This window comes from Oncorhynchus tshawytscha, linkage group LG31, assembly GCF_018296145.1.
Source record: "Oncorhynchus tshawytscha isolate Ot180627B linkage group LG31, Otsh_v2.0, whole genome shotgun sequence".
In the NCBI taxonomy this organism is placed as follows: domain Eukaryota; kingdom Metazoa; phylum Chordata; class Actinopteri; order Salmoniformes; family Salmonidae; genus Oncorhynchus; species Oncorhynchus tshawytscha.
The window spans coordinates 19,599,855-19,616,229 of NC_056459.1; the positions used below are offsets into that span (position 1 = coordinate 19,599,855).

A 16,375-nucleotide genomic window follows, 5' to 3' on the forward strand; every position below is an offset into this window, starting at 1 on the left:
GTGTCTGTGCCAATGTTTGTGTTGCTTCACAGTCCCCGCTGTTCCATAAGGTGTTTTTGTATCTGTTTTTTAAATCAAATTTTACTGCTTGCGTCAGGTACTTGATGTGGAATAGAGTTCCATGTAGTCATTGCTGTATGTACTACTCTGTGCCTCCCGTAGTCTGTTCTGAACTTGGGGACTGTGAAGAGACCTCTTGTGGCATGTGTTGTGGGGTATGCATGGGTGTACGTGCTGTGTGCCTGTAGTTTAGACAGACAACTCGGTGCATTCAACATGTCAATACCTCTCATAAATAATAGTAGTGATAAAGTCAATCTCTCCTCCACTTTGAACCAGGAGAGATTGACATGTATATTATTAATATCTGCTCTCTATGTACATCCAAGGGCCAGCCGTGCTGCCCTGTGCTGAGCCAATTGCAATTTTCTTAAGTCCTTTTTTGTGGCACCTGACCACACAACTGAACAGTAGTCAAGGTGTGACAAAACTAGGGCCTGTAGGGCCTGCCTGGTTGACGGTGCTGTTAAGAAGGCAGAGCATCACTTTATTATAGACATACTTCTCCCCATCTTAGCTACTACTGCATCAATATGTTTTGACCATGACATTTTAGAATCTAGTGTAACTCCAAGGATTTTAGTCATTTCAACTTGTTGAATTTCTACATTATTTATTACAAGGTTTAGTTGAGGTTTAGGGTTTAGTGAGAGTTTTATTCCAAATTCAATGCTTTTAAAAATTCAATGCTTTTAGTTTTAGAAATATTTAGGGCTAACTTATTCCTTGCCACCCACTCTGAAACTTACTGCAGCTCTTTGCTGAATGTTGCAGTCATTTCAGTCGCTATAGTAGTTGACGTGTATAGTGTTGAGTCATCCGCATACATAGACACTCTGGCTTTACTCAAAGTCAGTGGCATGTTGTTAGTAAATTGAAAAATTGAAAAAAGCAAGGGGCCTAAAGAGGTACCCTGGGGAATTCCTGATTCTAACTGGATTATATTTGAGATGCTTCCATTAATGAACACCCTCTGTGTTCTGTTAGACAAGTAACTCTTTATCCACATTATAGCAGGGGGTGTAAAGCCATAACACATACATTTTTCCATCAGCAGACTATGATCGATAATGGCAAAAGCTGCACTGAAGTCTAACAAGACAGCCCCCACAATAATTTTACCATCAGTTTCTCTCAGTCAATCATCAGTCATTTGTGTAAGTGCTGTGCTTGTTGAGTGTCCTTCCCTATAAGCATGCTGAACTTCTATTGTCAATTTGTTTACTGTGAAATAGCATTGTATTTGGTCAAACACAATTTTTTCCAGAAGTTTACTAAGGGTTGGTAACAGGCTGATTGGTCAGCTATTTGAGCCAGTAAAGGCGGCTTTACTATTCTTGGATGGCGGAATGACTTTAGCTTCCCTCCAGGCCTGAGGTCACACACTCTCTAGTAGGCTTAAATTGAAGATGTGGCAAATAGGAGTGTCAATATTGTCTGCTATTATCATCAATCATTTTCCATCCAGATTGTCAGATCCCGGTGGCTTGTCATTGTTGGTAGACATCAATAATTTCTTCACCTCTTCCACACTGACTTTACGGCATTCAAAAGTACAATTCTTGTCTTTCATAATTTGGTCCGATATACTTGGATGTGTAGTGTCAGCGTTTGTTGCTGACATGTTATCCCTAAGTTTGCTTATCTTGCTGTGTGTCTCGATATTAGTCACAAATTACAGATTTTGTTCATGACACTGGAGAGGAGGGGGGATTTTGATTGCCGAAAATGAACACCTGCATGTCCAATGACATCATTTATTGCCATTAATTATAATCTTATCAATATGAAATCAGAACTTTCATCACTAAGCTAGATCATTTATCACAGTTGCTTTGCTGGGCCATAATGACCAATTCTTCTCTGGTGGTCCTGATTGTAGTTAACAGGAAAGTGATGGAAAGTCTGTCCGTCAGTCTGTCTGTTCTTTTCGACCACGATGACAAATCCTCTGGTTCAAAGCAGGAGCAGGGTTTATGATGGTTTATGATGATTTATAGTAGCAACAATCAGTGACAGTACAACAGTACTGATGGTTGCAGAGCTCCTATTAGAGTTGTCAATTGATTTCTCACACGACTTGCCAGTCAGTGCAACCTTAAGCTATTATGACTGTGTTCAAAGTGTGGCCTTCTCCAGTCTCCTCTGGCCTTCATGGCAGTCACTGCCCCACAGGCTGTCTCTCTTCTTAAGGGCTGTGCCAGTATCCACTAAAGAGTCTGAGTCTTGACACCCAGCTTCCCCCTGTCTTGATTAGGCTCTGCCCTGCCATGCTCGCACAAATGCGCACACACACACACACACACACACACACAAGCACGTACGCACACACTCATATACAAACACACACAGATACAAACACTCACACCCACTCAGATGTGTGTGCAAACATACATATACAGACACACACATACTGCTAAACAAACCACTGTGAAGCCACAGCATCTCCCTGAGGTACGGAGATCAGGCACCGTGCCACTGTGAAGTTCCAGCTTCCACTCAGCCACTGTGAAGTTCCAGCTCCCAGCTTCCACCAGTCGTAACTATGCAGAGACGGCCAGTTGCTACCCGAGCCACATGCCACTGACCTGTTATTGGCTGATCTGGTGTCTGTGCTAATTATGTAGCTGAACTTCTGCTCTGCTGCTTCCTCTGTCTATTGCTAACAGGTGTTTAGCGATTTAACCCACCAACAGATCAATGCAAGTGTGTAATGTGTGCTTGTGTGTGACGACAAAAGCTTACTTTCTCAAGTTTTACAACATGACAAATACATTCATGAAACTATTTTGTACTATTAAAGATTTCCACATCTCAAATCAGATATTTAGCAATCAAGTTTTGAGTCCTGTAGACTGGCTGAAACATCACACATCTCAAAACTTCTCAAAACGAGTTAATAGGCCCACCTGTATTGGTCTCCAGGGGTGAAATATCCCTCTGACTTTTATAAAATCTCTCTTCAACACCTTGGAGGTAGAGGATAGCATTAAAGTAGTGCTTGTCTGTCAAGGACGCGCTCTGAATGTTTTTGATCCAACCCCCTCCGATGCTGCCATGGGCCATTCCTTCACACAGCTTATTTGATTCAGTTCTGTTCTTAGATTCTCTCGATATCCCAGTGGCATAGGCAAAGACTGACGTCGTTCTTCTAACATCAACCAATAATTCCTTCAGACAGAGACAGGGCTTCAATACGCAGATAGAGAGGGTTGTGTGTGTGTGATAAGGTGAAGACATATTAATCACCTGGGGCTCCAATTTGACCCCTGGTGACGTAGATGACCTGAGAGGAGTGGTGTCTGGGTTAAGGGCGTTTGATGGGAGTTGGGGAGTTGGAGTACGCACTCAGCAGAGACTCAGGAGGAAGAAGGGCAGGGGGGATTCTGCTGTTGCTGAGGGGGTTGTTTCTGAAGAACTAAATATCTGCCAGCATATTATGACAGAGGGATTTTGTAGGCACAAACATCCTGGTGTTTTTATATATTTCCCTTTTTTTGACAGAGGAGAGTGGGACAGGGAGTTACCATGTCATCCAATATCAAATCAAAGTTTATTTGTCACGTGCGCTGAATACAACAGGCATTTCACCTTACAGTGAAATGCTTACTTACAGGCTCTAACCAATAGTGCAAAAAAGGTATTAGGTGAACAATAGGTAGGGAAAGAAATAAAACAAGAGTACAAAGACAGGCTATATACAGTAGCGAGGCTATAAAAGTAGCGAGGCTACATACAGACACCGGTTAGTCAGGCTGATTGAGGTTAGAGGTCGACCGATTAATCGGAATGGCCGATTAATAAGGGCCGATTTCAAGTTTTCATAACAATCGGAAATCGGTATTTTTGGACACTGATTCGGCCAATTTTTTAAATATATTTTTTTTACACCTTTATTTAATCTTTATTTAACTAGGCAAATCAGTTAAGAGCACATTCTTATTTTCAATGACGGCCTAGGAACGGTGGGTTAACTGCCTCGTTCAGGGGCAGAACGACAGATTTTTACCTTGTCAGCTCGGGGGATCCAATCTTGCAACCTTACAGTTAACTTGTCCAACGCTATAACCACCTGCCTCTCGTTGCACTCCACAAGGAGACTGCCTGTTACGCGAATGCCGTAAGCCAAGGTAAATTGCTAGCTAGCATTAAATTTATCTTATAAAAAACAATCAATCAATCATAATCACTAGTTAATTACACATGGTTGACGATATTACTAGTTTAACTAGCGTGTCCTGTGTTGCATATACTCTGACTGAGCATACAAGCATACTAACGTACCTATAAGGACATCCAATAGTCAAAGGTTAATGAAATACAAATGGTATAGAGAGAAATAGTCCTATAATTCCTATAATGACTACAACCTTAAACTTCTTACCTGGCAATATTGAAGACTCATGTTAAAAGGAACCACCAGCTTTCATATGTTCTCATGTTCTGAGCAAGGAACTTAAATGTTAGCTTTCGTACATGGCACATATTGCACTTTTACTTTCTTCACTTTGTTTTGTTATTTAAACCAAATTGAACATGTTTAATTATTTATTTGAGGCAAAATTAATTTTATTGATGTATTATATTAAGTGTTTATTCAGTATTGTTGTAATTGTCATTATTACAAATACATTTTAAAAATCGGTCGATTAATCGGTATCGGCGTTGAAAAATCATAATCAGTCGACCTCTAGTAGCCATTTGATTACCTGTTCAGGAGTCTTATGGCTTTGGGGTAAAAATTGTTGAGAAGCCTTTTTTGTCCTAGACTTGGTGCTCTATGACTGGGGTGGCTGGGGTCTTTGACCATTTTTAGGGCCTTCCTCTGACACCGCCTGGTGTAGAGGTCCTGGATGGCAGGCAGCTTAGCCCCAGTGATGTACTGGGCCGTACACACTATCCTCCGTAGTGCTTTGCTCCACTACAGCCCCGTCGATGAGAATGGGGGCATGCTCCGTCCTCCTTTTCCTGTAGTCCTCAATCATCTCCTTAGTCTTGGTTACATTGAGGGATAGGTTCTTATTCTTGCACCACCCGGACAGTTTTCTGTCTTCCTCCCTATAGGCTGTCTCGTCGTTGTCGGTGATCAGGCCTACCACTGTTGTGTCGTCTGCAAACGTAATGATGGTGTTGGAGTCATGCCTGGCCATGCAGTCTTTGGTGAACAGGGAGTACAGGAGAGGACTGAGTACGCACCCCTGGGGAGCTCCAGTGTTGAGGATCAGTGTGGCAGATGTGTTGCTACCTACCCTCAACACCTGAGGGCAGCCCGTCAGGAAGTCCAGGATCCAGTTGCAGAGGGAGATGTTTAGTCCCAGGATCCTTAGCTTAGTGATGAGCTTTGAGGGTACTATGGTGTTGAACGCTGAGCTGTAGTCAATGAATAGCATTCTCACATAAGTGTTCCTTTTGTCCAGGTGGGAATGGGCAGTGTGGAGTGCAATAGAGATTACATCATCTGTGGATCTGTTTGGGCGGTATGCAAATTGGAGTGGGTCTAGGGTTTCTGGGATAATGGTGTTGATGTGAGCCATGACCAACCTTTCAAAGCACTTCATGGCTACGGACGTGAGTGCTATGGGTCTGTAGTCATTTAGGCAGGTTGCCTTTGTGTTCTTGGGCACAGGACTATGGTGGTCTTCTTGAAACATGTTGGTATTACAGACTCAATCAGGGACATGTTGAAAATGTCAGTGAAGACACCTGTCAGTTGGTCAGCACATGCCCGGAGCACACGTCCTGGTAATCCGTCTGGCACCGCAGCCTTGTGTATGTTGACCTGTTTAAAGGTCTTACTCACGTCGGCTACGGAGAGCGTGATCACACAGTCGTCCGGAACAGCTGATGCTCTCATGCATGCCTCAGTGTTGTTTGCCTCGAAGCGAGCATAGAAAGGATTTAGCTCGTCTGGTAGGCTCGTGTCACTGGGCAGCTCGCAGCTGTGCTTCCCTTTGTAGTCTGTAATAGTTTGCAAGCCCTGCCACATAACACGAGCGTCGGAGCTGGTGTAGTTTGATTCAATCTTAGCCCTGTATTGACGCTTTGCCTGTTTCATGGTTTGTCACAGGGCATAGCAGGATTTCTTGTAATCTTCCGGGTAAGAGTTCCGCACCTTGAAAGCGGCAGCTCTACCCTTTTGCTCAGTGCGAATGTTGCCTGTAATCCATGGCTTCTGGTTGGGGTATGTACGTACAGCCACTGTGGGGACGACGTCCTCGATGCACTTATTGATAAAGCCAGTGACTGATGTGGTGTACTCCTCAATGCCATCGGAAGAATCCCAGAACATGTTCCAGTCTGTGATAGCAAAACAGTCCTGTAGTTTAGCATCTGCTTCATCTGACCACTTTTTTATAGACTGAGTCACTGGTGCTTCCTGCTTTAATTTTTGCTTGTAAGCAGGAATCAGGAGGATAGCGTTGTGGTCGGATTTACCAAATGGAGGGCGAGGGAGAGCTTTGTACGCATTTCTGTGTTTGGAGTACAGGTGATCTATAATTTTTTTCCCCTCTGGTTGCACATTTAACATGTTGATGGAAATTTGGTAGAACTGATTTAAGTTTCCCTGCATTAATGTCTGCGCTCACTAGGAACTATGGTTTCCTGTTTGCTTATTTCCTTATACAGGTGACTGAGTGCGGTTTTAGTGCCACCATCTGTCTGTGGTGGTAAATTAACAGCCACGAAAAGTATAGCTGAAAACTCTCTAGGCAAGTAGTGTGGCCTGCAATTTATCACAATATACTCTACTTCAGGTGAGAAAAATCTAGACTTCCTTAGATTTTGTGCATCAGTTGTTGTTTACAAATATGCACAGACCGCCCCCCCTCGTCTGTTCTATCTTGCCGGTGCAGCGTATATCCCGCTAGCTGAATATCCATGTCGTCATTCAGCCACGATTCCGTTAAACATAGGATATTACAGTTTTGGATGTCCCGTTGGTAGGATATTCGTGATCGTACCTCGTCTAGTTTATTGTCCAAAGATTGCACGTTGGCGAGTAGTATTGGCGGTAACGGCAGCTTTCCCACTCGCTTTTTCCGGGTCCTGACCAGGCATCCGGCTCTTTGTCCTCTGTACCTTCGTTGCTTCCTCTTGCAAATAACAGTGTCAAATCGGAGGGCATGCTGTCCGGTCCTCTGGCAGTCTCTATGGGGGTGCCACAGGGTTCAATTCTCGGGCCGACTCTTTTCTCTGTATATATCAATGACGTTGCTCTTGCTGCGGGCGATTCCCTGATCCACCTCTACGCAGACGACACCATTCTATATACTTTCGGCCCGTCATTGGACACTGTGCTATCCAACCTCCAAACAAGCTTCAATGCCATACAACACTCCTTCCGTGGCCTCCAACTGCTCTTAAACGCTAGTAAAACCAAATGCATGCTTTTCAACCGATCGCTGCCTGCACCCGCATGCCCGACTAGCATCACCACCCTGGATGGTTCCGACCTTGAATATGTGGACATCTATAAGTACCTAGGTGTCTGGCTAGACTGCAAACTCTCCTTCCAGACTCATATCAAACATCTCCAATCGAAAATCAAATCAAGAGTCGGCTTTCTATTCCGTAACAAAGCCTCCTTCACTCACGCCGCCAAGCTTACCCTAGTAAAACTGACTATCCTTCCGATCCTCGACTTCGGCGATGTCATCTACAAAATGGCTTCCAACACTCTGCTCAGCAAACTGGATGCAGTCTATCACAGTGCCATCCGTTTTGTCACTAAAGCACCTTATACCACCCACCACTGCGACCTGTATGCTCTAGTCGGCTGGCCCTCATTACATATTCGTCGCCAGACCCACTGGCTCCAGGTCATCTACAAGTCCATGCTAGGTAAAGCTCCGCCTTATCTCAGTTCACTGGTCACGATGGCAACACCCATCCGTAGCACGCGCTCCAGCAGGTGTATCTCACTGATCATCCCTAAAGCCAACACCTCATTTGGCCGCCTTTCGTTCCAGTACTCTGCTGCCTGTGACTGGAACGAATTGCAAAATCGCTGAAGTTGGAGACTTTTATCTCCCTCACCAACTTCAAACATCAGCTATCTGAGCAGCTAACCGATCGCTGCTGCTGTACATAGTCTATTGGTAAATAGCCCACCCATTTTCACCTACCTCATCCCCATACTGTTTTTATTTATTTACTTGCTCTTTTGCACACCAATATCTCTACCTGTACTTGACCATCTGATCATTTATCACTCCAGTGTTAATCTGCAAAATTGTAATTATTCGCCTACCTCCTCATGCCTTTTGCACACATTGTATATAGACTCCCCCCTTTGTTTTTTACTGTGTTATTGACTTGTTAATTGTTTATTCCATGTGTAACTCTGTGCTGTCTGCTCACACTGCTATGCTTTATCTTGGCCAGGTCGCAGTTGCAAATGAGAACTTGTTCTCAACTGGCCTACCTGGTTAAATAAAGGTGAAATAAAAAAATAAAAAAATGTTGGCCCTGTTGGGTGTTTTGAGAATATCTTGTGCATCTTGCTTGTTGAAGAAAAACTCTTTGTCTAATCCGAGGTGAGTGATCGCTGTCCTGATATCCAGAAGCTCTTTTTTGCCATAAGATACGGTTGCAGAAACATTATTTACAAAATATGTTACAAATAATGCGAAAAACCCCCACATATTAGCACAATTGGTTGGATGCCCGGAACACTGCTGCCATTTCTTCCGGTGCCATTTTGTCTGTCTGATCCTGAGTAATTGAAGCTGATGGCTTTCCTCTAGCTGCTTGCGGGGTTGGAGGGATGGATGGATAGAGGATGGAATGAGGAAGAGGAGTGGGCAAGTAGGCCTCTTCTGCTCTCCACTTCTCCTGTGCTGACGAAAGAAAGAGAAGAAGAATGAGAGAAGAGAGTTAAAGAGAGAACAGCAGTAAGAGGATTGGGTAGAGAGATGGGTGGGTTAAGCAAACATACAAACAAGAACAAGCTGTTCTCCATAACAGCTGAATGTGCACAGCAGCTACCTAGCGTAATAACTTCCCAATACGTGTGGAGAAGTTTCTCCTAGTGTTAGACATGCCTTTAGATCCGTGCGGACGATCCCAACAGCTATTAGCATAGTTAACCCTGTCTGTTGACAGACATAGCCAGTTCATCTGAGTAGGAATAGATACACTACATGTCCAAAAGTATGTGGACAACTTCTCGTTGAACATCTCATTCCAAAATCATGGCCATTACTATGGAGTTGGTCCCCCCTTTGCTGCTATAACAGCCACTAGATGTTGGAACATTGCTGCGGGGACTTGCTTACATTCAGTCACAAGAGCATTAGTGAGGTCTGGCACTGATGTTTGGCGATTAGGCCTGGCTCGCAGTCGGCGTTCCAATTTGTCCCAAAGGTGTTCGATGGGGTTGAGGTCAGGTCTGTGGACCAGTCAAGTTCTTCCACACCAATCTCGACAAACCATTTCTGTCTGGACCTCGCTTTGTGCACAGGGCATTGTCAAGCTGAAACAGGAAAGAGCTTTCCCCAAACTATTGCCACAAAGTTGGAAGCACTGAATCGTCTAGAATGTCATTGTATGCTGTAGCGTTAAGATTTCCCTTCATCGTAACTAAGGGACCTAGCCCGAATCACCATTGTTGATGTGAGACGGAACAGAAGGCAGAGAGAGTGGAGGGGGAGCGGTTAGGGAAGTGGTCCAGGTGAGTGGCTCGGCTCTGCCCAGCGCTGGGTGACGACGCCAGACAGATGGCATTTCTTAGGGGGCATGGCCACTGGCACAGAGCTGAGGATGGAGGGATGGGGAAAGAGGATGAGGTGTGGTGACTATCTCTAGTGACCTGTTACAGTCACAGGGCTGAGGATGGAGGGATGGGGAAAGAGGAGGGATAGTGACTATCTCTAGTGACCTGTTACAGTCACAGGGCTGAGGATGGAGGGATGGGGAAAGAGGAGGGATGGTAACTATCTCTAGTGACCTGTTACAGTCACAGGGCTGAGGATGGAGGGATGGGGAAAGAGGAGGGATGGTGGGATTGAGGGACGGAGGTTAGGTGTGGTGGCTGCCTCTAGTGACCTGTTAGTGCGACTCCTTCCTCATCCCTGCTGCTGCTGCTGCTCATTTCGACAGCTGCCGGTGATTGTGCTGACATGGCACATCCTATCTTCTGCCAGCCTTACCTGTGAACACCTGTCTCTTACCAAGCACAACAACGTCTATAAACTCCCTGAGAAAATTAATAAATCAGCACTTCAACCCTTAGACTGTCTGGGCTAGGCTGTGCATACACAATCACCTGCTGTATTTTGGAACATGTTATAAAGACTGGATGGTGGATGCTGAAGTCCTGCCACCCATGTCCACCTTTTATTCCATGGCTCCATTTTGGAAAATGTTCAAGCTGTTATAATCTCCACCCGGCACAGCCAGAAGAGGACTGGCCACCCCACATAGCCTGGTTCCTCTCTAGGTTTCTTCCTAGGTTTTGGCCTTTCTAGGGAGTTTTTCCTAGCCACCGTGCTTCTACACCTGCATTGCTTGCTGTTTGGGGTTTTAGGCTGGGTTTCTGTACAGCACTTTGAGATATCAGCTGATGTACGAAGGGCTATATAAATAAATTTGATTTGATTTGATTTACCAAACTACACAAGTGTGCCCAGTTTCATGCTTTTCTGAAAAAGCCCTCCCTTCCCCACTGCACTCCTCCCTCAACGTCATCAAAACGAAGGAGCTGATTGTGGACCTCAGAAGGCTGAAGAAATTTGGCTTGGCCTCGAAGTCCCTCGTGAACTACTACAGATGCACCATTGAAATGATCCTGTCGAGCTGTATCACCGCCTGGTACGGCAACTGCACTGGTGCGGTCAGCCCAACGCATCACAGGGGGCACACTGCCTGCCCTCCATGACATCTACAGCACCCGGTGTCACAGGAAGGCCAAGAAGATCATCAAGGACCTCAGTCACCCGAGCCACGTCCTGTTCACTCCGCTACCATCTAGAAGGCGGAGACAGTACAGTTAAATTGTTACCACTAGCTGGCCTCCACCCAGTAACTTGCCCTGAACTTAGTCACTGTTACTAGCTGGCTAACACCCGCTACTCCACCCTGCACCTTAGAGACTGCCGCCCTATGTACATTGTCATTGAACACTAGTCACTTTAATAATGTTTACATACTGTTTTACCCACTTCATATGTATATACTGTATTCTAGTCAAGGCCTATCCTATATAACTCCTGCTGTACACACCTTTTCTATTCATATACTGTCCATACTGGCTATGCACACATCGCATACATATATATTGTTCTATTCCGGACTCTTGACATTGCTCATTCTAAAATGTCTTAATTCCTTTGTTTTTAATTTGGGGGATTTGAGGGCATTGTTTTGTATTGTTAGTTATTACTGCACTGTCACTACACCCGCGATCACGTCTGCAAAATATGTGTACGCAACCAATAACATTTTATTCGATATACAGTAGTTTAGCGTTTAGTCTAGTGTTATGAGCAGGAGAAGCTCTGTTGTCCCTGCATGTCTAAAGATGCCGGTCACAAACGTGATAAGTGGTGTTGTTATGGAGTTCTAATTGTTAGTAGGGAGTTGTGTGACTCATATTGCTCAAGTAGAACACTGTGATCTGGAAGGTCTAAGAAAGTAGAACAGTCATGATGAAGTTCACATTATGAATACCACACTTGGCTTGCCTGTTGACATTTTCCATTGTGTTTTATGTTGTTCATACAGAGGGAGGGAAAGTTACAACAACATAGAAGGTGTTTCCTATCATTAGCTCGACAACCTTAAAGGGTTAATTTGTCCTTACTAATGATTGACCTATTCCCTATATACTTCACTACTTTTGACCAGGCCCCATAGAGCTATGTAGGGAATAGGGTGCCATTTTGGCCACATTCTTAGATAGTTGTCTATGTACCTAGATCGTCTGTAGCTTTTCTGAATACTGTTGACTGAACACCTATTTCAGATAGAGGTAGCCTTGTTGTTTTGTCCCATTGTATTTGTCCAATGATTCCATGTTAGAATATCAATGCATGTCAAACAGGTCCTGCCACTATAGTGTAAGGCCATCCTTTTTGGCCAAGATAACAATACAGCATTAATAGCGTTCCCAACATTCTAAAAAGCAAGATCCCTTCAAGCTTTTCATTCATATGAAGAGCTATGAGTCTTCCCCTATGTGTACACATTGTATTCTAACCGTTGTATGATTGGTTTTAACAGAGTGGCTATGTTGCCTTTGGCCTGGAGGCCATGTCCCCCTGGTCGCCAACCTTAATGTGGCGATAATCAGACTAGCGTAGCCTAGTGCTTTAGCGCTTCACCCCTTCTACACTACTTTACACTAGGGGGTTGTTCGGTTCTTTGAATTCTACCTTAAGGTATTTTACTCCGTGCACGGAATTAGAAGGGGCAGAGAATTGAAAGTGAGAGTGAATGTGTATTCGAGCGCAATATAAATGAATTATGGCTGAAAGAAGGGTCGCTGTAAACAAAACTAAATGAAATTCATTAACTCTGCCATAGTTTAAGTTTCCGCATGCTGAGTCTAATTATATTCAGTGACAGCGGCTTTGATACGTCTCCACTGTAGGTTGCTGTGACTGTAATGTATTGAATTACTCCTAGAATCTTTCCTTATTTCATTTCATTTTCTTTTCTCTCTTTTTTTGTCATGCCGTTTCCTTTTGCCCTCTTTCAATCTCTGGCTGTAGTTTTGCCCGGAGGGGGAATTCGGCTTGACGGCGCAAATGTATTTTTCCCCTTAGTGAAGCAGTAGAATAATAATCATGGAAGCTTTTTCTTTGTTCGTTCATTTGAGAGAGAGAGTATTGAAAAGAACAGGATCATGGGATAAATCAAGTTCTTTTCCGGATCATCAATATCCTCACTTGGGTAATTATGGATGACATTTATAGATGCTGAACTTTTACTGCAGGCTAAATCAGGGTCACACAGAGTGTTTCTTGGTAGTCTTCAACAAATCTACTTTGAAACAAATGTACACACCTCACACACATGTTTATGGGCTTAAAAAAAGAAGACACCTGTACCATGTCAGATATAGAGTTGAAATGTATTACATTTTGAGTTTGTGTCCCAATATTACACTTTATATACATCACAGAAGACTCAAATATAAAACAACGTTTGACATAGAAACACTGGATTTTTAGCTGTTTAAAAAAAAAAAGTTATCATGAAAAATATTAATGACATTCAACCCATGAGGCCACTAGAGGGCAATTTGGTCATTTGACTGCAGGAAATGGGTCTATGACCCACGGTGCCCTTTTATACAGACGATTGAGTCCTACTTGCACTCTGGCTGGCCCCCTGGTCCTCTCAGTGACACAGCTAGTGTGTGTATGGTCGAAGCAAGGCTTCAAAACAGACCAACCATCTAAATGGGCACCTGTATGGCCTTTTTAAAAATTCTGTTCATAGAAGTCATTGGCTTTGTTCGAGAGCATCAAATTCGTGACGCATTGTGGGTAAATTGTGACCGACTGAATGACTAGTTATGTATGATCTAAGGTGATTTATACAGCGGGGGTTCTAATCCTGAATGCTGATTGGTTAAAACCACATTCCAGCTGGTGTCTATTCCACAAGTTACCACTGGCTAAATCTATGATGTTAAAATGCCTATCTACTCTGTTCTATCTGCCCAGCCAGACAATTTATAAACTTTATCTCCACTATAAAAAGCATCTAGACATTATCTCACATTTCATTTAGACTAACATTTAGTTTTCAACAGCGGTTGTATAAACCTTGCTGTCTGTCTCCGACATTTGCAAAATTGTTTCAATATTCAAATTGTACTCAATATCTCTCAGAGTACCGGCAATCCTACTTGATCTGTCTTTTTGAGACCTGGCATACGGAACAGGATCCCAAATCCGTTGTGGAGCTGCTTGGCTACACAATTGTTAGATTGGACCAAAACATAAACTCTGGTAAGACAAATGGTGGTAGAGTTTGTGCATTCATCAATGAGAAATATTGCAATCCTGCCCATATTACAACGAAGCACAAGGTCTGTAATAAAGACATTGCTCTTAACCTACGGCCAGGTTATTTATTGTTTACATAGCCCCCTCTGCTGACACCCAAATAGCTACCGACTTAATTCATGACCTTGTATCCCAGGCTGAGACAATCACCTTAAGCAGTAAAGCTGATCCTGGGAGACTTTAACATGCACAATCTATCTGAACTTACCATCATATCAATTACCATGTCCTACCCGAAATGAACCTTGTCTGGACCTCTGTTATGGTAGCATCCCAGGTGTGTATTTTTGCAAGGAATTGCCCAATCTTGGGAGTTGGGACCATAACATGGTTCAGCTCATTCCAGTCTACAAAGCACGTCTGCAGCGAGAGAAGGCTGAAACGGTGGAGATTAAAAGCTGGACTCCTGAAGAGACAGAAGCCCTCCAGGACTGTTTTGAGTCCATGAACTGGGCGGCTCTGATGGACAGAGCCAATGACCTGGAAGAGGCAGCAGATACCGTCTCTTGAGTACATCCGTTTCTGTGAGGATTCCCAAAAAGAAAGTTAACATCTTCCTCAATAATAAACCGTGGGTAACTCGAGAATTTATAAAAGTGTTAAAATCAGGTGGCAGAAAAGAGAAAAGGGAAAATATTCAGAGGCAACTTTAAAGCAAAATTAAGGAGTACAAGGCAGCATACAAAGACAAATTAGAAAACCTTTTCAAGGACAAGGACAGTAGGAAAGCCTGGCAAGGGCTACAAACCATCACAGGCTACAAACCAAGGAGACATTGTATGACTGTCGAAAATGACCTTGCTTTTGCAAATTATTTGGACAGTTTCTATTATAGGTTTGCATATCGTGCCTTCAGGGGTGTTGATGATACATTACTGGTCATGCTGAATAATATCTATGAACATTTAGAAAAGGCAAATGTAAATGATAAACTGGTGATTTTGGCTGTCAACTCTCTCCTGATCAAATGGATTCATAGTTTCCTTGTGAACCGTACTCAACAAGTGAAGTTTAACTCTGCCATCTCTACATCTAGAATGGTGGATACAGGAGCCCCTCAAGGTTGCAAGTTTTTTTTTAAATATGCAGATGACACCGCTGTTGTGGGTTTCCTCCACCCAGACCAAACCTCTCTTCAAGGTTTTGACAGAGAAACGGCTAAATTCGTCCAGTGGTGTGCCGATTACTAGGATATATTGGCATGGTCTTGTCGACTTTGTCTCGGGCCTAACAACACCCATGCCAATATAAGCTCCAAACGGCGGCTCCTCTGGCATTATCCCTTCATTCTACATCAGTAGATCGGCAGTGGCCTGCAGTGCCTTCTGCAATGTCAAACCAGAACAGAACCCCAGAACAGCTACCGTAGCAGATAAGACAGCTATATGGCCATTACTAACCTACAGTCATTGTTGCAGCACTTATTGCTCACCCCACATAGTTGCAGAACAGGCAGAGAAACATACACCTATACGTCCTTGCTATTGCTGACAGATATTTTTAGACTTGTGCTTGAGGATCCTACACTCAGTAGAATCTTTTTCATTACCAAAGGGTTCTACCTGGAACCAAAAAGGGTTTTCCAATGAGGACAAACGAACTAGCCTTTTTTTCTAAGAATGTAGCACTCAATGCTCACCCCATATAGCCCCAGAACGGGCAGCTGAACAGACACCTGCCTGGCCTGTATTACTAGCAAATGTTTCTAGCCTTGTGCTCAAGGGGTCCTAGCACTCTCGCCACAGCCCACAGGAAGCAGGGTTTCCCCTCTCTCTCGCTGTCCTCATTTTCACACTATACCCAGTTTCCGGTCTAATAATACACATGAAAGCCTTGGTAGTATGAATGAAATCAACATCCATGCTCTTTGTGGGCCTGGTTGCCCTTTAGGGGATGTGGGCTGGGCATCCTGGAAGGTACCAGCCATGCCATGGTGTAGTTGTCCTCTGAGGCTACATCTACTTCCACAACCTAGATAGCTTGCATCCGACTGTCATTCCAGGACTGTGTGTGTGTGTGTGCCTGTGTGTGCGCCTGTGTGTGTGCCTGTGTGTGTGTGTGTGTGTGTGTGTGTGTGTGTGTGTGTGTGTGTGTGTGTGTGTGTGTGTGTGCGCCTGTGTGTGTGTGCCTGTGTGTGTGTGTGTGTGTGCGCGCCTGTGTGTGTGCGCCTGTGTGTGTGTGCCTGTGTGTGTGTGCTTGTGTGTACGTCAGTGCATGCGTGTTTCCGAGAGGAGTATCATGGCCTGGTTATTTTCCTCCTGTTATGATTAGCTAAGCTGACATCACTTTAGATCCAT

General features: G+C 44.0%; 1 protein-coding gene across 1 annotated transcript in view; it reads left to right on the forward strand.

The window, feature by feature from the left end:
• The window catches only part of trps1 (trichorhinophalangeal syndrome I), a 177,443-nt gene that overhangs the window by 77,381 nt on the left and 83,687 nt on the right, over nucleotides 1-16,375 (forward strand). The gene's annotated exons all lie outside the window — the stretch shown is intronic.